This window comes from Vicugna pacos, chromosome 5, assembly GCF_048564905.1.
Source record: "Vicugna pacos chromosome 5, VicPac4, whole genome shotgun sequence".
In the NCBI taxonomy this organism is placed as follows: Eukaryota; Metazoa; Chordata; class Mammalia; order Artiodactyla; family Camelidae; genus Vicugna; species Vicugna pacos.
The window spans coordinates 19,733,776-19,758,073 of NC_132991.1; the positions used below are offsets into that span (position 1 = coordinate 19,733,776).

The window sequence follows — 24,298 nt, forward strand, 5'->3', positions numbered from 1 at the left end:
AGGTCATGGGGCATCTGATCTTCATCCAAAGATAAATGACTGTGATAAGCTTCAAAACAAAAGTAGAGTGTCTAATAATTCAATTAAACTTTACAAGAAGGTAACACAGCAACAAGGAGCTAGCAGGAAGGGAGTCAGGCAGTAAATACAGATTTCAATTAACAAAAATAGAATTTAATATTCACTGATCTTTTTCTCTCTGAAATTACCCTCATTTCTATCAAACATAGCTAAATTAAGACTGATTTGTTTGTAATGTAAATCTAGTTTCCATAAACTTGGTCTGAGGATTTACCTACATGTACCTCATTACCTAGGTGCTTTTAAATTAGCTGTTCTAAAACTTTTCATAAGGAATCTCATATTGAACTGTTAGAAGGTCTCTCAAGGCCAGGTAAGCCACACCAAAGCCACACCAAATCCATCAGATTCCATTCTATAGATTTTGATGAATTCCTTTCTTCTCAAGGTCTCCCAAATATCTTTGAGACTCCTGCACCAGTCAGGAGGTGGACTTTCTTATTCACCTTTAATAAGGCTGTTGGGAACCCAAGAGTTTCCAAATTTTGGAGGGAACAGATAGAAAGAAAAGATAAATGTTTCAATTCTGCTTATAAAAGTATAATTTATCAAGTTACCATACTCATAATTAGCTTAAGAAGAAAGACTTCCTTATAGCTGGAAAACACAGATTAAAAGCCAGCAATATTTCAGACAAAAAACCCAATAAAAATTATAACCATATTCATCAGTTCACTCAGTCCTATGTAATAATCCTTTTCATTAACAGTTTTATGAAGTCATTAGCTTTTCTGTTAGGATTCTTTAATTTCTTACCCAGCACAGAGATATGATCAGAAAGTTATCAGAAATCTGTACTAGTCAAAAAATTTTTTCTATAAATCTTCTTGAACATGAAGCATTTTTGCAAAATCATCAGAGGATAACAACTGTCTTTAGATGACAAAAGACTTTGAAAGACATGGTTAAACACTTGATTACAATGCAGTTATCAAAGAAACTTGGTTACTACTATGACATATAACATTTTAATATAATAACTAGAATTATGACTGAAACATTGCACCAGGACATAAACAAATTTTAGAAATTTCATATAGTTTCTAGAATATCTACATAATGACATTTACCCATACAGTATAACCTAAGAAAGTTTATCTCCACTCATTTGACAATGCTTCTCATGCAACCCAACACACCAAACAATCCTAATGAGTTTAACCTCTCTCTCTGTGACATGCCTCAGGGGCCCTCTGAAGCATCCCAAGGCTAGCTAGGGGTCAAAAGGACTTCAATTAGAAATTGATCCTCAGGAGTTTGTCAAAAATATCAAAAAAAATTTCAAAACACCTGGTCAAGCAGTATCATAGGTCACTGTGAAATAATACTTAATCACTTAAACAAACGACAGTAAAAGATTTCAAAAGCAAATGCAGAAAGTTATAACAGTTACTTAAAAGGTAAAGAAACTTAACAATTTGTTGTTGAAAGCAGATCAGTATTCTAGAAAACTCTGTCCTTTTGAGTGTTACTGAGCTGAGCACAGGTCAGACTGCCCAAACTACAGCAAAGCCAATCTACTGGCACTGGGCTGTAGTGACCAAAAGTACAGTGCTTATTGCTGGGTGCCAAGAAAGGAGGATGGGTAGCTAGTGCTCAAAAGATCCAAACTCCCTGATGGCTTTTGGGCAAGGGTTTTTAAAGGTAACATTAGGGGTGAGGTTTGCAGGGTGTGTGATCAGCTTATGGACTTTCTTTTGATTGGTTGGTGTTGAGTTACCAGGTTGATGTTTTGGGAATCTTGATTAGCAACCTTCTGGTTCCAACCAGTCTGGCGTCTCTGTGCCTGCAGTCAGCATATAGTCACCATCCTCCACTGGGGTGGGAATCTGAGTTTCTGCAGGACAACTCAAATATATGTGTTGGATTGTTATGTACATCCCTTGATGAGGAACTTAGGAGGATAAAACTGATTCTATTTTATTGCAGAACTATTATTTAAGCTATCATTACCTTTCATGCTTGACTGCTTTTTCATTGCTTCTGCATGCCTTCACTTCTCGAATTAGTGACTTCTTGACTCTGCTCTTTGGAACACAGGGAAGGTCTAGGAGACTAAAGCCTTTTTTCTACAAATAAGAAACAGAGTACACGAAGGGGCTTTTGTACGTAGGAAAGGGTCCTACTCAAGTTTCAATCTCCCTTTTTCTTTGATGTTTCTCAATCCTGAGGGGAACAGGGGCTGGACAAGAAATAAAGTTTTGGATAGAGAAGTTAATCATAAACTCGGCAGGGAAACTGGGTTTTTGGAGGCTCAGTTTCAGTTTCACATGTGTACATATGCCTAACAGAACATAGACAGCATAGCTACAGGAGACCTGGGGAGCATAGTCCTGTCTAGAAAACTTAGTCAACCAATTGAGAGCATCTGTCCCAGCTTCCGAAATTCTGTAATAATAAAAACTGCCATTTATTAAGCATTTACTGTGTTAAATGAGATGAGTTTATTACTTTTCGCTTGTTCATCTAATACTTTCAACTAATTTTTTCTAAAGACAGAGCTTAACATTATTCTTTCAACAATAAATAGGCTAATAGCCAAAAATAACAATAACAATAATTTTTAGATTCTTGCCCAAGTTCACCAAACTAATTATGCAAAGTCAAAGCACAAAATTAGTCCAATGTGGCTTGGCTAAGGAGATTCTTTCTACCATTCTTTGGTTTCTCTAAAATTAAGATTGTATCAGTATAACCTAAGGTTTTTATTTTCAAATTTTGAGCTAATTTAAGTGTAGACTAAAACTAAGTCAGGGATATATAAAAAAGTTGTGTTAGTTTGAAAGTTTGGATAAAACCAATTAAAAAAAAAACTGACTGACAGGATGCAGAGATATTTCAAAGGCAAAGCACGCACGCACGCGCGCACACACACACACACACACACCCCAAAATGTTAATGTTGATGCATTCAGTGAGCCAAAATGTGATTGTGATTTTGCAGAAAGTTCTAACTCTGCTTAATTGATATGTGCTTTTGGCAAAATAAGTGAGGATTTGGCCCAAGATAATAGCTTAGACATCTGTGTGTTAAGACCTCTGAGCAAGTGCTCTGTGTCATCCATATTCAGCATCAGAAAATTTTATCTCCAAGCTTCGCTGACAGTTATACAATTTAAAATACAACAGAAATATCTTTAAACAAATAGGACAATGATGAATAGATCTGGAAATCATGGGCAAAAATACAGTTCTGAACAACAATTTTTTTTTTCTTCCTTCTGTGAATGAAAAATACTACAAGCCGCATCAGTAAGCAAAGAATGCTGAAGCCATCAAGTCATTAGCGGCTGCTGCCACCCCTCCGGGAAGAAAAGCCTGCAGCCCAGCCTCTGCAGCCACTCACAGTGGTGCACCCTGAGGGGACTCAGAATAAGAAAGGACAGGATACTGGCCCTAGATAGCTAGGCGCTTGTCAAAGGAATGAATTCAATGAGCCCAAATGTTTGCTTCCTCCCATACATTGAAAAGCGCTAAATTCTTTAACTTGAGTTGTCTGGTTTTCTTCAGTTAACAAGTAATCTTTTACTTTTTAAAGTAATCTTTTTATGTTCCAACTACCTGGTGTTTGTTGTAAAACTCCTCTATATCCTCGCTCCTTCCCTACCTCTTCGGAGCAGCCCCTCAGAGCGATCTGAGAGGCTGTCATCCTGGCTCGAGTCCTCTGGCCAAAAAAAACATAACTCTCAAATTTTAGGCTGTGCATTTATTTCAGTTAACACTTCATAGACTAAGTAAGGAAAACATTCTTCTAAATAGTTCTTATCTAAAAAAAAAAAAATTACAGGGAAAAGCATCTAAACTTAAAATGTAGGTACAAAAGTGAAGAGCAAATGACATAGAGTGTTCCACCCAGAAAAATGCATGACTCATAAGGGCCTTGCTTTTGATAAGACTGAAGATATCTGAGAAACTAAATAATGTGAAAGTTGAGAGAGTTGGCGGGAATTTCACACAAGAACTTAAAGAACTTAATGAAAGCTGCCTTTGTTGAAAAGCAGATTTACATTCCAAATGAAAGCATTCAGAGCACCCAAATTCAGAAGACCAGAGGAAGAAGAAACAGAAGGTCACCCCATATGTTTCTTATCATCATTGCAGTGTTCTCTGCCTTCCTTCTTGCTCAGCTAAATCACAAAGAAAGGTATTTGACTCAGAAAACTCTATTGTAGTGTAGTTTGTAAAAGTAGCACAAAGTAATATTTATGAGAAAGAAAAGACGGAAAAATTAACATAAGTGGAAATTAGTAGATCAGTGGAATCGTAACTCTACAAACATAATGGTAACTTTACTGAGCAGCTGCAAATGGTTAAAATATATGAGAGGCATTTAGCTGCTTTAGTTTTAAGCATAATATTCAATTTGTATGGATATCTGAGGTGGGCACAAATACCATTTTTAATTAATCATTATTCTTAAATAACTCATTTACATTTAAATATGCACTAGGCACTTTGCTAGGTAATTTTTATACATTATCCTCTTCTTTATCTGAACTTTTCGGTTGGATTTTCTCACAACTTGGTAAAACATCCCTTTATTTTCTCACTAACTTTTAGTCTGCCTGATAAAAATTCCAAAATTTATATCTCCATGTAAACCTGTCCTTGGAACCCCATTTTTCTCTGGCCAATCTCCTAATTGACATCTGTGCTTAAATATATTGTAAACAGCTCAAATTTAGCATTTCCAAAGCTGATCTCTTGACTTTCCCAAGCAAAGTTAATCTAACGTTAGTTCTTCCCTAAATCAGTATCAGCTCATCCTTGTTTTCCTCTGTCTACCTGTCCTCACGTATCTACTATTAGAACATCTGTCAGTGTTGCCTCTGTTCTGTATCTCAAGTTCATCCCTATCTCTCCATCTCCAACCTACTGTAATCTCCTCCTGGGACGACTGCCAGCTGATGCATGGGTCCACAGGCACTCTCTCCCACACCCCATTTACAGTAGCCAGAGTGATTTTTAAATAGGGTCATTCCACTCCCTTTTAAAGTTTTTAAACTGTAAGAATAAGACAGCCTTTTACTCCATAGGTTTCTTTGGATATTCTGTTCTTGTTAAGCCCCACCTAGATTTCAAGCCAGCAGGAAGTTTGGGAAGAGGCATGACTTAGGAATAGGGCTAAGGGGAGACTGTGTATTTTATTCTCCTTCCATCTCAGTGACTGGCAAAGAACCAGACAAATGATCTGATATCAATAAATAAAATTGAATAAATTAATAAAAGTCATCAGAAAGCAATCTTACATAGTCATATTTGAAACTAAAGCTGGTGCTCTTTGAGACATCAATATTGAGGATAATAATAGAGTAATATAATGTCTATTCATAGAGCACATTGTTCTTTTACTGTGCACAGTCACACTATGATGTCCATAACAGTTAGTCTCTCCCTATAAAAAATAAAGATGCTAAATCTAAACCATGTGGCTATTGACCAAGCTCTGTCCCATGTTTGTTTGATTCCAAATCTCATGGTCTTAATGTCTTCTCTTAGCAAAAACTGAATCAGCACTTATTAAAACATAATAAATGTCAGTAAAACTGTCAAAAGTAGGATGTGTGATCTTAGTCTAAATGGGTACTTTTATACTTTTATCAATTTCGGTGACCCTTGGAATTTTAGTCAAGTAACAGGAGCTAAAGTTTATTATCTATTTTATGATTTACCAATTTCATAGAGACAAAATTAGTTATATTTTCTTCACAATATATTTCAGTTTCTTTGAATATGTCCACATAGTGGTAGAATTATATTTCTGATTTTAAAATAACAAAAAAAAATTTTAAGGGAGAATATAAGTTCCAAGCACTTTTCAGGAGTGAATTCTAGAAAGCAGACTTTCTATGTGATTACAACTATGGAAATAATGAGTTGAACTGTATATGAGTACCCCTGTATGATGGGCCATGTGAATTGATGGAAAGGACCCAGAATTTAAACAAAGATGGAGCTGGATTTGAATATTTTCTGCCACTTTTTAGAAGTGTTAATTTAGGCAATTTTTTAGCTTCTGTTAAATTCAAATATCCTCATCTGTGACACTGTGATATTAATACCTAACTTTCAGTGTCCCTTCAAAGATCTGCAATTGCAGATTTTTTAAAGACAGAGTCACAATTGGTGTTTCTTATGATGAGAGTTTTTAAGATTTACTGTCTTAGCAACTTTCAAATGTACAATATGATTAACACCAGTCGGCACGCTGTACCTTGTTCTAGTGACTATCACTGTTATCATGATCCTCACCATCATCGAAACTAAAAGCAGAAACAAGAAACATCTTTTCGCATTTTTCTCTCAAAGTACATTCTTTGTCTTTTTAAAAAATTTTTTTTTTAGTTTTTAGTTTTGTGGGGGGTTTTTGGTTATTGTTCTCTCAGGAAAACAACAAAGGTGTTAAGATTGATGACATACTTTGCTTTCCCTTCTGGCCACCATTTGTCACTGTTGTAAGGAAACAGCAAAATAAAATCTTGTCTTATTAAATAAGACTCCATACAAATCCCACACAGTCTGTACTTGTAGGAAAATAGAAAGGTCTCTTCTTCAGGTGTCCAGATTTGATCTTCCTGTATAAATCAAGTTACCTACATAGAACATTTGCCCAATTTAGACACATATCTTTAGTTTCACAGTATAGAAAGTCTACATTGCATACCAAATATTTTATGCCATTTTCTAATTCCTTATAAAGGAAACCTCATTCAATCCTGTTATTGTTCAGTTAACTCCTATATTCCTATGACATAAATCTAATTAAGAGTTTGACAAACACAATTTAGAACTAGGGCTCAAAAATAACCATTAAAGGGTTTAAATGCAAAGAAAGTGATTTTGAGTATTAATGTAAATGACATTTTAATTCTAAGAATTCATCAGTTTGGAAGTTAATGAAATTAATGAAGCAAGAAATAAGATGCAAATCCAAAAGTTTATATTCCTCTGCTTAGTTGGCTGCCTTGGGCAAGCCCTAAAGAGGAATCAAAGCCAATTACAGCTGTAAGTAATAACTTGGGATGTGCTTCCATTAGTTATATACAATAAAACAGTCTTAAAAGGGACTTTCTAAACAAGAGGAACATTGAGTTGGATACGTGTAACTGTGTGTGTATGCAAATGAATGGATATTAGGGAAATAAGTTAAAATGTTGGAAGTATAGGATGCATATCTTTTTTTATTTAAAAATAATCACTTAAATGCCCTAAAATTCAAGGATAAAAATCTAGAATATAAGTAAAAATTTGGAGAAAAGAAAACCCTTGGAAATTCTTAAATCTTGAAAAATTATGTTGACATTCTGAGAAAATGATTACAGGTAGTTGGTAATATAAACAATTTTCTACTTATTCATTCAGGGAGAAACACACAGTCATGGATTAACCTCTCATCCATAAAAAAAGTCCCCATTTATTTCTTTAAAAAAACACTGTACTGATGACCATCAAATTAACCTTTAAGAAAAGAAAAACATTCATTTATAGCAGCTTTGAAAATAAGCAAAAAGTAAATTTTTTTGAAAAAAAACTTTAAGCATGGCTCATTGGCATAATTCACATAGTAATTTACCAAATGGTCTGATATTGTGACAGGTAGCTGTAAAATGTCTCCCAAAGATCCCTGTCTTCTGTTATTCACACTACGGTGAAATCACTTCTTCCTGAGGGTTGGCACCACCTACTGATTGCTTCAAATGATTAGAAGAGAGCAAAATGTACTTTCTGAGAAGAGGTCATAAAAGACTGTAACTTCTGTCTTACTGGAAGTCTTATTCTTCCTGTGTGCTTGCTCTGATGAATCAAGGTGGAGAGCAAGAATCTGAAGTTGGCCTCCAGCCAACCACCAGCAAGGAGCAGAATTTCTCAGACCAAAAGTCTTTGAGGAACTGGATCTTCTCCTAAATTTAAGCTTTTTAGAGACTGTAGCCCTGGCTAACACCTTGACTAAGCAGCCTTTTGAGAAACTCTAAAGCTGAGGATTTAGTAAATCTATGCTTAGATTCTTGATCTACAGAAAAGATGAGATTTAAAAAAATGAGCCATTCAAAGCCACCAAGTTTTGCAGCAATTTGTTATGTAGCAAATAACTAATAGTATTTTACAGCATCTGCATTAATAAGATTGATGATCCAGTTTTCAAATGTTGCAGAAATCAGTTAGTGAGAAACCTAATAGAATTAAACCTAGCCAGTCAATTGAATGGACACATACCACAATGCTATCTGTTGAACAATAATGTTACTATGAAAGAAAATAATCTTGTAATCTTAAAATATATAAAAAAATAAAAACAGAAAGTTCACTTTCTTTTGTTTGAAACCTGAGTTGCTGCCTATGTTCTTTGTGTGGGTTCTTGGAAGGTATATAAATCTAGCAGTTTTAATCTCTAAAAATAAAATCAGAAAGTGCGTTTAGTTCCAACTCATGTTCTTGAAAATCTTTTATAATTATTGCTCCCCTTTCCTGTCTTTATAAATACAGTACAGTGAACTAAGCTGCCTTCTTTTGAAGGCTTTCATGCAATGCCTCAGCCATTACATTGAAAATGAATTCTCAATGTACAGTAATTTGGATGTAGAAAGTGAAAGACAGGTTGAGGAGACACTCAACCTAAAATATTCACTGAAAAAGTTTTTTGAATAAAACACTGGACTTCGATTACTTTCTTCCGATTTAAGTTTCTCAATCAACTTCAAGTATATAATAACAATAATCAAAATAATACAACAAAGCAAACACTGTCTTCAAGATCTCCATTGTATAATTTTATTGGTATTGTTTCTCTATACTAATTGTTTAAAAATTGCATTACTGCTAGTCCTTTGTTTTTGTCAAAGAAAAAAAACCACTTTCCTCTTATTTCCATATTATAATCCATAATAACTTTTTTAGTTTACCAGTGTATCCTTTGGTTATTACATAATGTTACAAACATATGCAAGAGAATTAAAATGGAGGATACATATCATGACAAATTAAAAAAAGGACCTGGGTCAATTTTTCTTTCCTTTTAATATGGAAATCTTTTTTCATAGATTTGAAATTTCAAAAAATATATATAAATTTATATTTACATTTCCTATTCTGCATTGAAAATTTTACCTAAATTATAACAATGCCTAACCAAATGACTATGTGAATTCTGAGTAAAAAATTGTAAAGACTATTAGCAATGTAAGAGGGGAAAAGAAACACAACTCAAGTTTAATATTCCAGGTGGGACTGCTACTCAGGAAATTAGAAAAACAAAACCTTTGACATCCATTCTAGTTATTATAGATATGGATATTATTCTAAGAATTACCATGGAACCCCAATCTATCAATTTAATTTTTATTTTTGTGATTATTACCACATCTAATATATTCTCATGTTTGTTCTTATACCAGCAAAGACTTACAACAATTTGTTATTTAATTACTTCTACTTCTTCCCACCTTTCTCTTTCTCTCTCCCACCCCCTTTTCATTTCTATAACAAGATGGATTAAAAAATCTTCAGGCTTGCCATTTCTATTGTTGAAGGTCAATGAAACCCTATGTAAAAATAAGTATTTATGAAAAGATCTTGTTCTGATTGCTTGTTTTATTTAATACTCCTCTAAAGTAGCTTATTTTCCTTGACTAAAAAGTACTGAGTTCAGACTAACTTCAAGAATAATCTGTCAATATATCAATTTGTTCTAGATAAGAGTCTCTACTCTCAACTCAGGCTCAAATCACTCACTCTGTCAACCAGAAAGTCAAACATTAAATCTAGTCTTGCTATCATGGCTAGCAGCTGGAATTTATCTGTGAGATACCACAAGGGTACAGATAATGAATTCTAACTTGATCTCACTTTAACACTGGATGAAACTTCCTGCAGAAAGGAATGATGGTAGCTTTCAAAATGTTTATGTTGTTGGCAGTTACAATAATGTGAAAAATTTTTATTTGTTTTTATCAGCAGAATTATTTATGTATAACCTGTATAAATAAAGTCATTCTAGGCCATGTTCCAGGCTCCCGTGGAACTGAATTCAAAGAAATGTAATACAACAGACAAAAATTAATAATAGGGACTTGAATTTCAAAGCAGTCTTTCTCATCAAGAGCACATTCTTAATGTATAATAACTAGTGAAATTATGAAAGATCAACTATTAAGTGTAGTAGGGACAAATCCTTTCCCCTTAACTGGCAGGAGAATGAAGAAATGGAAGGTATTTACAATTATGTATCTTTTCTGTCATTAATTCCATATACATTAGAAATATTCACAAATAAATGATCAGAGTTATGGAAAAATACTTAAAAATACCATAAAATAAAATACTTAAAATAAAAATACCATAAAAATACTTCCTTAAGGCCTACCAATAAGAGAAAATTCTGTCTTTTTCAAATGTGAAGATATTATTTAAATTTACTGAAGAATAATATGATACTCTCTAGATTCATCCATGTTGCTGTAAATTGCATTATTTTATTCTTTTTTATGGCTGAGTAATATGCTGTTGTATGTATGTGTGTGTGTGTGTGTATATATACACACACATACATACATATAGGTTGCTCCCAGGTCTTTAGTGTTGTAAATAGTGCTGCTAGGAACATTGGGTTGATTGCATCTTTCTGAATTAGAGTTTTCATCTTTTCTGGTTATATGTCAAGGAGTGGGATTGCTGGATCATACGGTAAATCTATTTTTAGTTTTTAAAGGAATCTCCATACTGTTATCCATAGTGGTTGCACCAATTTACATTCCCACCAACAGAGTAGGAGGGTTTTCTTTTCTCCACACCTTGTCCAGCATTTATTATTTGTAGGCGTTTTGATGATGGTCATTCTGACTGGTGTGAGGGGATGATGATGAAACAAATTGAAGATGACACAAACAGATGGAAAGATGTATCATGTTCTTGGATTGGAAAAATCAATATTGTTGAAATGACCATACTACCCAAGGCAATCTACAGATTCAACCACTGCAAATGATGTGACCGACAAGGATTAATTTCTAAAATATGCAAACAGCTCATACAGCTCAATATCAAAGAAACAGATAACCCCATCAAAAAAACGAGCAGAAGACCTAAATAGACATTTCTCCAAAAAAGATATACAGATGGCCAAGAGACAGGTGAAAATATGCTTAACATCACTAATTATTAGAGGAATGTGAAGATATTGTTTGATGTCAATAAAAGCCTTGCTGTGATGATCACATTTCTTATTGGACAGCAAAAATAACAAAACTTCATTAAATACATTCTTAAAATTATTTTAATTCTAAAAAATATTTTAAGAATTAAAAAGTATGTTATAGTTTGATGCTGTGTGTAAAAAATAATTAAATATTTATCTTTACAAATTGTAAATATTATTTAATGGCAAAATAACAGATTTATTTGTGTAAACATTTTTTCCTTTAAAAATAATAGAAAATAATGAAATGTAAGAACGCTGCCTTATACAACATGATGTCAAGTCATCTATAGCATAACTTCACTCAAACCAGGTGGGACTTGAATTGAGTTTTCCCTCAAATTGTCTATCCCTTTAAAAGTGTTAAGAGCAACACAATTCTCTTCTATGGCAGCACCGATTTAGTACTCCAGGAAGACTGACTTGCAGTTTTAATGTTTCACTGTGTATATTAAATGTTTCATGTTCTGGTTCCAATACTTTGGGATGTCTACTTTTTTATTTCCTTCCAAGAATAGGAATTTTTTTAGAGCATTAATCTTGAAAAAATTAGATTCAAATCTGATCATTTTGTTGATGCTCCACTATCTTGTTGTGTTGTTTACTTCGGAGGCTGCTGCATTACACTGCAATGTGCATTTTTTTTCTTTATAATGGATGGCTATTCACAAATAAAAAGAGGAAAAACTAAAGTCCTTGCAGTGGGGCCAGCGATATGAATATTGGGGTTGCAGATAGACTAGGCAATCTATTGTTCTGTTTTCCTATTCTCTTTCTTGAGTAAAGGAGAGCAGGAATCAAGTCTGAAAGGGTCAGATTTGATGGCAATGGTCAGCTCTATTAAAAGCCCATTCAAATGAGAAGAATGATTTTTCTACCTATCATTTCCCCACCCCACCCCCATTCCTTTGGCTTTCTCTTTTTCAGAATGGTTTAAAGGGTAATTGCCCATAACTCACTCTATCAGGAAAGGAAACCAAACATCTCCCTCCTTCTCCTAAGTAAGTAGCAGGGATGCCAATTTCCCCAGGTTTTGGCCTTAGCAGATCAGGCTCTTCCAACGTTCATTTCTCTTTTATTGCTTTTTTCCATATGATGGCCAGAGTTTGGTAATTTCCAAAATCTGCCTTGACTTTAGTAAGAAGCCTATTATATTGGAGACCGCATTATTTATAATCCAAACCAGGATATTTCTGTGAGTGAAATGGACACTATTAATAATTATGCTAGGACAAGAGGCATAAATCAAGACTATATCTGGCAAACTCACCTTAAGAGTCTCACAAACCAGCCCAGCTTATCAGAGTTTTGTCATTGTTTTGTAATTATTCCCTGTGCATCTGCCTACTTCCTGAACCTCACATCAAGTAAAGATGGTGGCCTGGGGAAATATTTTAAATAACTTAAAGGAAAGCTCATGAGCTCTGAAATATCACTGTGTTCAAATATCAGTTTGGACCCTTAATAACTAAGTGACTTATTTAACTTTTCTTTTCCCAGTTTCTTCATCTATAAAATGAAAGTTAAACACAGCATGTATTTCTTATGAAGGTTAGCTGAATTACTGAGACTCATGTAAGCTGGTCTATAGTCTGACTTACTAAATGTTTCACGTGCAATTGAAAAGAAGGCGCATTCTGTCCTTGTTGGGTAGAGTGTTCTGTAAATGGTCTTTAGGTCAGGTTAGATTATAGTGTTGTTAAAGTCTCCTATATGCTTACTGATTTTCTGTCTGCTTGTTCTGTCAATAACTGGGAGAGGAGTATTGAAATCTCCACCTATAATTGTGCATTTGTCACTTTCCAAGTTTAGTTCTGTCAGTTTTTCCTTCATGTAGCTTGAAGCTCTTTTATGGGTTATATACCATTTAGGATTGTTACATTTTCTTGATGAATTGTACCTTTTATTATTACCAAATATCTTGTTATATCTCTGGAACCATTCCTTGTCTTGCAATCTGCTTTGTTATTAACATATCCCCTTCATCATATCATTAAATTTTTTTCTGTTTAACTTTTCTTGTCCTTTTGCTTTTAACCTGTATCTTTATATTTAAAGTGGGTTTCTAGTAAGTAGCGTATAATTGAGTCTTTACCCAGACTGACAAACTCTGTCATTTAACTGGAGTGTTTTTTCTGCTTAGTTTAAAATTACAGATATGTTTTGATTAATTATGTCCATGATCTTCCTATGTACTACATTTTGTTTCTCATTTCCTTTTTTTAAGACTACTTAAGTTTTTTATTATTTCACTTCGTTCACTCTGATGTCATGTTAACAATAACTCTTCTTGCTTTTTATCAGTTGCCCTCGAGCTTCCAGTATGCATCTTTAACTTATCACAGTCCAGCTTCAAATAACATTACTCCACTTTGTGTATCATTCTTTATGATATTTCTATCATGCATTTTACTTCTACATGTTTCATAAACACTACAGTACATTATCTTTATTTTCCCCTTAATTATTTTTTTTAAAGATGAATAAATAAGGAAAACCAGTTTTATTCACCCACATATTATGCTGCTCCAGCATTATTTAATCCATTATGTAGATCCAAGTTTCTAGCTGGTATCATTTCTTTCAGCCCAAAGACTTCCTTGCACAGTTCTTATTGTACAGGTGTGCTACAATAAACTCTCTCATTGCATACAATGAAGGCTCTCTGTTTTGCAGTTATTTTTGCTCTGAAATTTGTTTATCTGATATTTGTAAAGTCGGTCTAAATTTCTTTCTTCTTATTAATGTCAGTATCTTATGTCTTCTTCCATCTTTTCACCCATAATCTAGTATGTTCTTTATATATAATGGCTTTTTTTTTAAGCAGTAGAGAGTTGGATCTCACTCTTTTCCAATCTGAGAATCTCTGACTGTTAATTGGGAGTGTTTAAATCACTTATATTTAATGTGATTAACGACATGGTTTGGTTTAAAATCTATTATCTAGCTATTTACTTTCTATCTGTCCCATATATTCTTCTTTTCTTCCTCTAATTCTGCCTTCTTTATGATTGCACTATTTTATGATGCAATTTCATCTCCTTTGTAAGTTTATTAGCTATAACTCCGTTGAGTTATTTTAGTGGTTACTTTAGGGTTAATAATATGCCTGTTTAGCTTGTCACAGTCTATCTTCAAGTGCTATTACATTACTCTGTGTATAAAATCATACCCTTAAGACAGCACTTCACAGTTCTCTTCTCTCAGGCATTGTGCTATTACAGTCAGACATTTCACTTTTTCATCATGTTATAAACTCCACAATATGTTACTATTTTCTCCAGAAGCAGTTAATAATTTTTTAAGTGAACTTAAGTAATACAAAGAAAAGTTGTATTTTGCCTATGCCTTTACCATCTCTTGGGCTTTCCACTCCTTTGTGGAGACCAGGTATCCATGTGGATTATCTGGCTGCTTCTTCAAGAACCAGCATTAACATTTTTGTAGTAAGTCCTCTGTGAAAAATTGTTTCAGCTTCTGTGTTTCTGAAAAATTCTTTATTTTGTCTTACTTTTTCAAAGATATCATCGTTGGGTAAAGAATTCTGGGTTGACAAGTTTTATTTCGTTCATTTCACAACTTTAAAGATTTTACTCCACTATCGTCTAGATTTCATTGCTTCCAACAAGAAATGGACTGTCATCCTTACCTTTTTTCCCTGTATGTAATGTGTTTTTTGCCTCTGATGCTTTTGTGTTGTTACGGTTTTTCTTTTTTAATCATTAGTTTTAAGCAACTTGATTATGATATGTGCTGATGTAGTTCTTTTGTGTTCCTTGTGCTTGAGTTTCCTTGTACCTCTTGAATTTTAGGTTTATAGTTTTCATTATATTTGGACAATTCAGGGCCATTATTTATTTATTTTTTCTCTCCTGTCTTCTTTCCTTTGGAGATTCCAATTATATGTATATTTTGGTCACTTGAAATTCTCCCATAGTTCACCTATGCTTTATTCTTTCCCCCAGGCTTTATTCTTAGATAATTTTTGTTGCTATATCTTCACTCCACTAATCTGCTCTTATGCAGTATCTGACCGGCTACGAACATCATCCAGTTTATTTTTTATCTCAGATAATGTAGTTTTCAACTCTAATAGTATGATTTAGGTCTTTTTAATATCTTACTTATTTTTACTCAACACAATCTTTTCCCTAGACCAATGTTTCTCAGTCAGGGCAATTTTACTCTTTGAGAGGACTTTGGCAATGGCTGGATAAATTTTTGATTGTCACAATGGGTGGGGGTAGGAGGTACCAGATTTTAATGGTAGAGGCCAGGGATGTTGCCAACCATTGTACGTTGTACAGACAGACCCCATGCAATAGAATAACTGCCTTAACATCTTTGTCTATTCGTTCTATTATTTGCATCACTTTGGTCTGAGCTTTGATTGATTGGTATTTCCCCCTTCATTATAAGCTATATTGTTTTGCTTCTTTCCGTGGCTAAATAATTTTTGATTAGACACCAGACGTTGTGTTATAGCATCAGCAACAACAACAAAAATCTATAATCCACAAGATCACAGTATCTTTTGAGAACAGTCTTAGGCTGCTTATTGTCCAACACATGAAAAGAATGTTTTCATGGAATTTGTCCAATTTTTCAGTTGTTCAGGGGTTGTGGAGGCAGTCCCAGTTACTCCAAAATGGACTAGAAATGAAATTTGGAATATTGAGATAGTAAATGTGTTAACAGACATAAAGTACTTATAGTTCTTGGCTCATAGTAAATAATCAGTAAAAGTTAATTTTTAGCTCCATTTAACTTTTCATCTTTTTCTATTCTCTCTTTTGCTTTCTGAGCTCCATAATGTTTGATGAGGCTCCAGGGTTAATTCAAAGGAATCTAAACTCAAATGAGATTAAGGATACTACCTTCCTTTGCTCACTATTGAATCTGAGTGTCTGTTAAAGTCCTGGACGCAGGGAATACGCTCAATAGAAACTTAGTTGAAGGATGAATTCATGAATTCACTCTGTGGCTCTTCTAGGAATATTTTTTTCCCTTATATTTGTGAGTATGTAAAAGAGGTAAACACTACTGTTGCATTTACCTGAAAATAAAATTCAATGAAATAAAATAAAGTACAGTTTATATGATCATTTATTATTCCTTAGTCCTGTAAGTAGGTCTTTTCTCTGCTAATGCAAAGTGTTTTCCTCAGAAAACATAATTCCATCATTCCCCCAAATGAAACAGGAAACATCACCAACAAAAAGAAAAACATCAAAACCCTCTGAAATAGTTTAAAATAAATAAACTCCCAGTTATCCAGCAAATACCAAAGGAAATAAACAAATTCCAACTAACTTAATCCCTTACCTCTTTTGAACATGTTTCATAAGGGATTTCTTTCTAAAGTTAGTTCCAAAATCTCCCTAAGTTAACCAAGAAGAGTTGATTTCCTCATTTGAATTGAAATCTCCCATCTCAGGGTAAAAAGTCTTTATGGGAACAAATTTTAACTCCAACTAGGAAAGCATTCAAAGAGAAAATGAAACACAAAAAGACATCTAAAGACATTTAAAATAAATATATTATAAGAATCCAGTCCCCAAACTTCTATGGGTGGTTGGCTTCTATTTATGATGAAACCTAGAAGGAATACCACTGCCATGTATCCTTACAACAGTTACAGCATCAGCAGCAACAACAAAAACCTATAATCCACAAGATCACAACAACTTTTGAGAATAGAGTTGGAAAATTACCAGCTAATTTGAAACCTAAGCTAAGACAGATGTTTCCCAGGAGAGATTGAATACGAACACTTGTTTTTCTGGGGCAGGTGCCATATAACTAGATTAAAAACATTTTTGGCTAAACATTTTAATGAACTGTTAATTCTCATGGACTACCAAGAGATTGTGAAACAAAAGGAATTTGATCCCACTTGCACGCTTTTCTTCATAGGCTGGAAACCTTTCACAAGAAAGACTGGTGACAGGGAAAGATACCTCCTGGTGTAGGCCTAGTGGATGCAGCAGCAGTCTCTGGGGGGAAAGGCACGCAGCCCTGCCTCGATCTTTCTCTCCTAGATCCCCAGTGGAACAAAATAAACCTTTTAAGCTGCTGAGGCAAGAGTAGTAAACCATTCACTCTTAAAGCACAGGTGAAGACCCAGTGCAGCTGGAGAAAGGGAACACAGTAGAACTTTCTACCCCTGGGGAGGAGACTGAAAAACATCCTAGGCCCAGACCAGTAGAGACCCCCTAATGGGGAGAGGTGGGATCATTCAGAAGGACCCATCCCTGAAACCCAGGAACATGTGCCTGCCTAGGCATGACGATGAATCAAAACAGTGGAGTATGATTCATATGTGCCCCACTTCTCCACCCCTCCACTAGCGAGGCTGGTAAGCATCAAGTAACAAATAACAGAAGTCTACTGCTGGGGAGGGGGAAGAACCTGGAGAGAAGCTTTCTGCAAGGTGAGGTGCGGAGGGAAGACCTATCCCGGAAGCACATCAGCACCAATGATATACACAAAGTAAGCTAGAGCAAATTGAAGGATGTGATGCTTTGAAGGTAACCAAAGCAACAAGACCCAAACTCGGCTAAACTCTTGAACAGAACTCAATTCATAGAAACAGAGACTAGAATAGTGGTTACCAGGGAATGAGAGATGGGAGAAACGAATAGATGTTAGTCAAAGAGTACAAACTTCCAGTTATAAGATGAATATAGAGGTTTAATATCAACACGGCGATTACAGTTAACAATACTATATTTGAAATTTGCTAAGAGAAAAGATCTTAAATGTTCTCACCACAAAAAGGAAATGATAATTATGTGACATGATGGAAGTGTTAGCTGAGGCTATGATGGTAATCATTCTGCAATTACATATGTGTATCAAGTCAACATGTTGTATACCTTAAACTTACACAGTGCTCTATTTCAATTATATCTCAACAAATCTGGAAAAAAACAGTCACAAAAAAATATTTAAGGAAGAACTTTTATGACTATGTTTTATTTATTTGTAGTTTTAATATCTAGGCTCTTTTCCACTGAACCATCAATTTTTGATACGTCTATTAGACAATTCCTTAACATATCATACATTAAGTAGTTTTAATTTCAAGTACAAACCACCGATAAATTCAAAGTATAAAATTTTAATTTATCTACTATCTATTTTTATTTTAATAGCCTGATTTCCATGTCTGTATTTTTTTCTGCATAAACAGACTCTAACTTAGCAACTTTCTCTGATACCAGTGTGTTTTCTATGATTGCTGAATTCCCACAGGCTTTCATCATTTCTCTTTCTCCTCGAGATCAGGGTCTCCAAAGTTAATGAAGTTGACTAACCATTTATGACTCACCAGCCTCAAAACTCAATTTTTTTTATTACTCTCCCTTTCTACCTTCATCTTTCTCCACTGACTGAAACGTAGTCTCAGAGGACTTCTGTTTCTAGGCTGAACCCACTTATATAAAAAAGTAGGTTTCTCCAAGTCTAACTTCCCATGAAAGTTACACAAACCAAAATAACATACAAAGGAGTGAATCACCTGTGTTTAAAATACATCAAATCATTTTATAAGTTGATTCTATTTATACTTTTAGCAATTTGACCTGGTATCTTAACTCTTTTCTATACAAAACCAGGTCTTCCCAAGCCTGTATTTTTATGACAGCATCTATTTTGCGTTTTCCAGATATGATCTCTAACAATGGGACCACCTAAAGAAAACACCGCTGGCAAATGACTGGTTCTGTTCTTGAATAAGATACATTTTTAAAGTTCTGTTTGTTATTAATGCACTTAGGAAGATAAGCCAAGGAGAGTGTGTATGGGGAATTTCCTGAAGACTTTATTATGAAAATTGAACATAAGAAATGAAGTAAATATGTTTATATTTTGATGTTGATCATGCTTTGGATAAGAATGTACAATGATTAGACATCATTTTTTAAGTATCATAATCTGACCACAATGTTGATTTTATTTATAGCATTCTAGAACATTATTTTTAAAAGAGCATACTGCATCTAATCCAAGAAAAAGTCCATAATTATAAGCCAAAAATTCTACCTCTCCTCTTTCACACACATGTTTTGGTTATAGATTGTTAGGCTTGGCTTTCTTCTAATGAATAGTAAGAGGAAAAGAGATGATTGCATATGATCTTTATAAAAGAACGTTGCTATATTCTTTTTCTTTCTTTTCTTTTTTCTTCTTTTCTTTCCTCTCCTTTCCCTTCCCCCTTTTCTTTTCTTTTCCCTACACAGAAACTGAGGCTTACAAAGGTAAGAGACATGCCTAAAATCTCTCAACTAATTAAGACGAGTGCAAAGACTTTTTAAAAATGTGCAGTTTAACTCTGGAGCCCATGCTTTAAAGCACTGCTTCACTGCATGATGTTGAAGTGACAATGGAAACAGACACAGGATTGCATGTATATCTTGCTCTATCGCATGATTGTTTGAGATGATTCTTGTCCCTTAACCTAAATGCCTTAAAACTTATGCCTTCAAAGAAACAACCCAATATAGTAGCTACCAGTAGTCAAAGTATGTTCCAAGAAAGAATATGAACAACATATCTCTCACCTGTCATATATCTCAGAGGAAACCACCAGAAATGTGAGGGTAGTCTGCCTTAGAACCATGGGAGTACTGCTTTCTTTCTTTCTTTAAAGACTATATCTGAAAAACAGACTTTCTTTCTGGTTTGTAAATGCTTTGTTGTTAAGCATTGTATTCAGTTGCACCATAAGAGTAGATTAAATTTGATTAAAATAGTCTTTTTTAAATTTCTTTTGTTCACTTATGAGCATCTGGAACAAATTTCAAGGAAATTAAAACCTTAAGTATAGTTTGACGTTTCAACTTAGGTGAATTTAAGACTTTTTTGCCAGTTTTTCAACGAAGTGATTATAGTTTCACTAAGGATGAAAGAAACTAAAGATGATATGGCCCAGCACTAGTGTGGTAAGGGAGTGGTAAAGTAGCTTTCTTATAGACTGACAATAGTGCTAACTCAGGAAATTTTTATAAAAATCAACCTGGAAAAGTATGTCAAGAACATTACCATATTAACACTGTTCGATCCAATGATTCTACTTCTAGTGATCTACTATAAGCAAAACCACTGGTAGAGACAAATAGTTATGTACAAGGCTATCATCACAACGGTATTAATAATCAAAACCTGGAAAAAACCTAAACATTTGATAAAGGGGAATTAAATAGACATTGCACACATCCATATAACATAATAATATGGTGACATTGAAAGATTTTTTTAAAAATTGCAAATCCAATCCTATAATATGTGTGTATTTGTGCATATAAATATGGACATGGGCAAGTATGAATGTATGTATAAGCATATATGCACAACAATAGATGCAGATACTTACTGAGAGAGCAAGACAGAAAGAAGACCGAGGGACTGTGGGTGATTTTTAATTATTTATCTGATTTTCTAACTTTTCTAAATGAGCACATGTTATAGATAGGGTGATCTTATATCCATCATTTCCTAGAATAGCTGTCGTTTACCCCAGAGCAATTACTTTTAGTGCCTCAATTTACTAGGAAAAGTGTCACTGGACAATAAATTGCATGGTCTGACTAAGTATAATTCAGGAAAAAAAAGGCTTAAAAATAAGCACAAGGTGGCGTACAATTGAACTATGAGTACTTGCACAAGAAACATGAAGGATATATAAAATTTAGCTCAATATCTATTATACACAAAATGACTAGAATTTTTAATTACATAGAAAGAATGAAGGTTATAATATTGATACAACCTATGTGGACAATAACATAATTTGTGAACAAAACCTATTCAAAAAATAATATCTGACGTTCCAGCAATTGCATATGTAACTGTAAATTTCAGACACTTCTGAGTGAGCAAGTTTTTAAAGATTTTCTGAAGTATTTGGAGTAATGTCAACAACAGGGATTATTAAACTTTGCAAATGTACTAACAGTAGAATGCCACATTAAATGCTTCCTCAAAGATAGTGAACTGATTTTTCACCTGAATTTCCTCTAACACTAATAGAAACATCTGAACCATAACAAACAAGAATTTAAAAGTACCTCAGAGGATAGTTATTCTAATACATTCTAAGTAGGAAAGAACAAAAAAAGAACATATGATGAAATAAGTATAAATTGACGCAACTTTAAGTACATTTTCTCTACTTCCTGTCACAGTTCTCTTCAGTGAACTTCATAAATAATCCCTGAAATTATAATCTTCTGAGTACCACATCAAACCAGCCTTAGTCTAAGCATTTAGTTCCTACTATTGTTTCACTCCCTCCAATGTCACATAGCCAACCTCTGCCTCTCTCCTGAGAAATTTAAAGAAATCAAATTTCAGGGATGCGTTTGAAACAATGACTGGCACAACACTCTGGCTAGTAAGTCTGTTCTTTTTTAACAACAGTCTTGGATTAAACATGGAATGGATCATCCTTAGGCCAGTCAGGAGACAGATGCTCACAATGTTGATGGCCTATGCGATGAAGGGAGCCAGGACACGCAGGAAGGGAAGCCAGCCAACAACAAGAACCCCACTGCATGGTGATACCTGTTAAACAACATGCACGTAGGTGATTCCTGTTTTCCCTCATGTACTGCTTGTTTTTCTTCAAATGAAAAGCCATAGACTATTGTATGAAATGTACTACCTTCATTATATCTGTAGATAGTGCTTTTTGGATCCACTGAATTAAGACAGAGATATAGAAAAGGGAAATGTTAATCAAACGCATCCTTTGTGGGGAAAAATATATAAACTTTAAGGTTTAAGGTGATTGCCAATTCACTAGAAGTCAGACATGTGATTCAACAACAGAAGCAATCACAGAAGCTCAACAGCAAAAACAGAACAAGATGAGAAATGATATCTACTGATATTCTGATCTATGCTTATCAGAGTATGCCGTAAATACTGTGTTCTGTTCTGTTAGCCAGAGATGTAGAGAAAATGGCTGAAAACAAAACAAAAACACAAAAGAAAGCAACCAAAATAAATAACAGCCATAACAACAACAAAATCCAATAAAAAAAGCGCACAAAATAGAGAGAAGGTGGACTGATCATGTGCAGACTGACCTATGGACCCACATGTGTTAACCTTAGAGAAAAGGAGACCCAGTGCGGTTATGTAGTTCTCTTCAACAATAGAAAATGCAGGCACATGGAAAGGAGGCAGTTTTGTCTGAGCTTTTCACAAGGCAGGCCTAGAAATTAAAGATAAAAGGACATTACATAGTTATAAGAATATTATAGAAAATAGACGGGTCCAAAATTAAATAAGGCTGCTTTTTGAAATAACGTGTCCATCCACATCATTAAAGGTATTCACAGAGATGTTCAATAACAATGCGATAACAGCAATAAAAATAAACTTAATGCTTCTGAGCACCTTTTATGTGCCAGGTGCCAACTATTCTGCACATGATGCTTCACTTAGTCTTCTCAACTACCTTTTGATATAGGTGTTATTAGCCCCGTTTTATGCAGAAGGAAACTATCCTCTCCAAGTTTACAAATCAAGAAGTAAAACCCAAGTTTATGGCTGAGTACTCTAATTTTAAAATCTGGTTTCCAATTTCTGGAAGTGGTAGAGAGATGCTACAGGAATCAGTTAAATGGCTGAATTAGACAAATCCATGTCATTTCTACCATTTCTACCAATTCTACCATTCCCTGCCTTAACATTTCTATGGAGGTTAGCCAGTTGATTCAATATATTCTGTAAAATGCTACCAAAGTTGCCCTCCCCGTATGCGACAGAAAAGATCCTGCACGACATGAAGTTCCTGCCATGCTTCATGCCCAAAGCCAAGGAGCACCATGCTGAATTAAGGACTGCAAGAAATCCGAGAAGGTGGGACTTTATCCCTTGCCTCAGGCAACCTTCAGTTTAATCAAGGAAAGTCAGGGTTACAACCATGTGAGAGAAAGGCAAATACAGTTTGGTGAGCAAGAGGAAGAAGGGAAGAGTCATGACAAGTTGCTTTCCAGAGCTCTTTTGAATTTTGAATTTTTGCAAAGAGATCCTTATTCAGGGAGGGAAGTCCAGTGCCAGTGGCCTGGGGTGTGTTTTCAGATGCTGTGTTTGGAAAGGATGTCCATGATTCTGTAGCCAGGCCAGACTTTTGCTGTGACTGTCTTGCCAGCTGGAAGTTTCTTGGGGGGCAGAGAGGGGAACAAGACTGTCTTAAGAAATTCTGGGTTAAGGAGGCCCATATCCCTCTTGAACCAGATATTTAAAAACAGAAATGAAAAAATTCTCTGGTGGAAATCAGAGATGTGGACCAGCCCCCATATCAAATTTCTTTAAATAGAGGCAGTTATCTCATCCAGTGGTGTGCAAGATCCACCTGACTTTGCACCTTTAAAGTAGTAAAAGTGGGTGAGGTACAAACCAGAAGTGAGAGGAAGGTGAAGTTCTTGGGAGCATAAAGAATGACCTAAGTGATGAGAATGTTACTGAACAAAAAGGATTCTAAAGGCAGCAGGAGGGAGAGGGTGACGCTGTGTATTATCAACCTCTGCACAATCCTCTGATTGGTTGATGGTGAGGTAACAGGGTGATGTTTCAGAAATCTCAGTTGTCAACTGTGGTTGACCAGAAGGGTCTAGGGTTTACATGTGGGTGGTCAGAATGCAGCTTACTTCTTCCACTTGGTGGTGGTTTTAGTATCTGCAAGGCAATTCAAGGGTACGGCTCAGGATACTACCTGTAGCTCCTGAGGGGGAACTAAAGGTCCTCGACTTCGTTTATTCGCTAACCTATTATTATTTTATCTTGCTTGAATGTTTTCCTTTGTTTCTGCTTTTTCTCATTTCTCTGACTAAATCTGCTCTTTGGAACTTGGGGAACGCCTTGGAATCTAAAGTTTTTCTACAAACAAGAGGTGGGGGACACTGGGGTCCATCCCTGGGAAGGCCCTGCAGGGTCTTGCTCAGTTTTAAGCGGAGAGAACTTCAGTCAGAAACTGAATTTGCCTGCACTCACCTCTGGAGGAACTGATTGAAA

At 34.8% G+C, this 24,298-nt stretch overlaps 1 long non-coding RNA gene across 6 annotated transcripts in view; it reads right to left on the minus strand.

Moving 5' to 3' along the window:
• The window catches only part of LOC116280648 (uncharacterized), a 524,367-nt gene that overhangs the window by 311,189 nt on the left and 188,880 nt on the right, over window positions 1-24,298 (minus strand). The gene's annotated exons all lie outside the window — the stretch shown is intronic.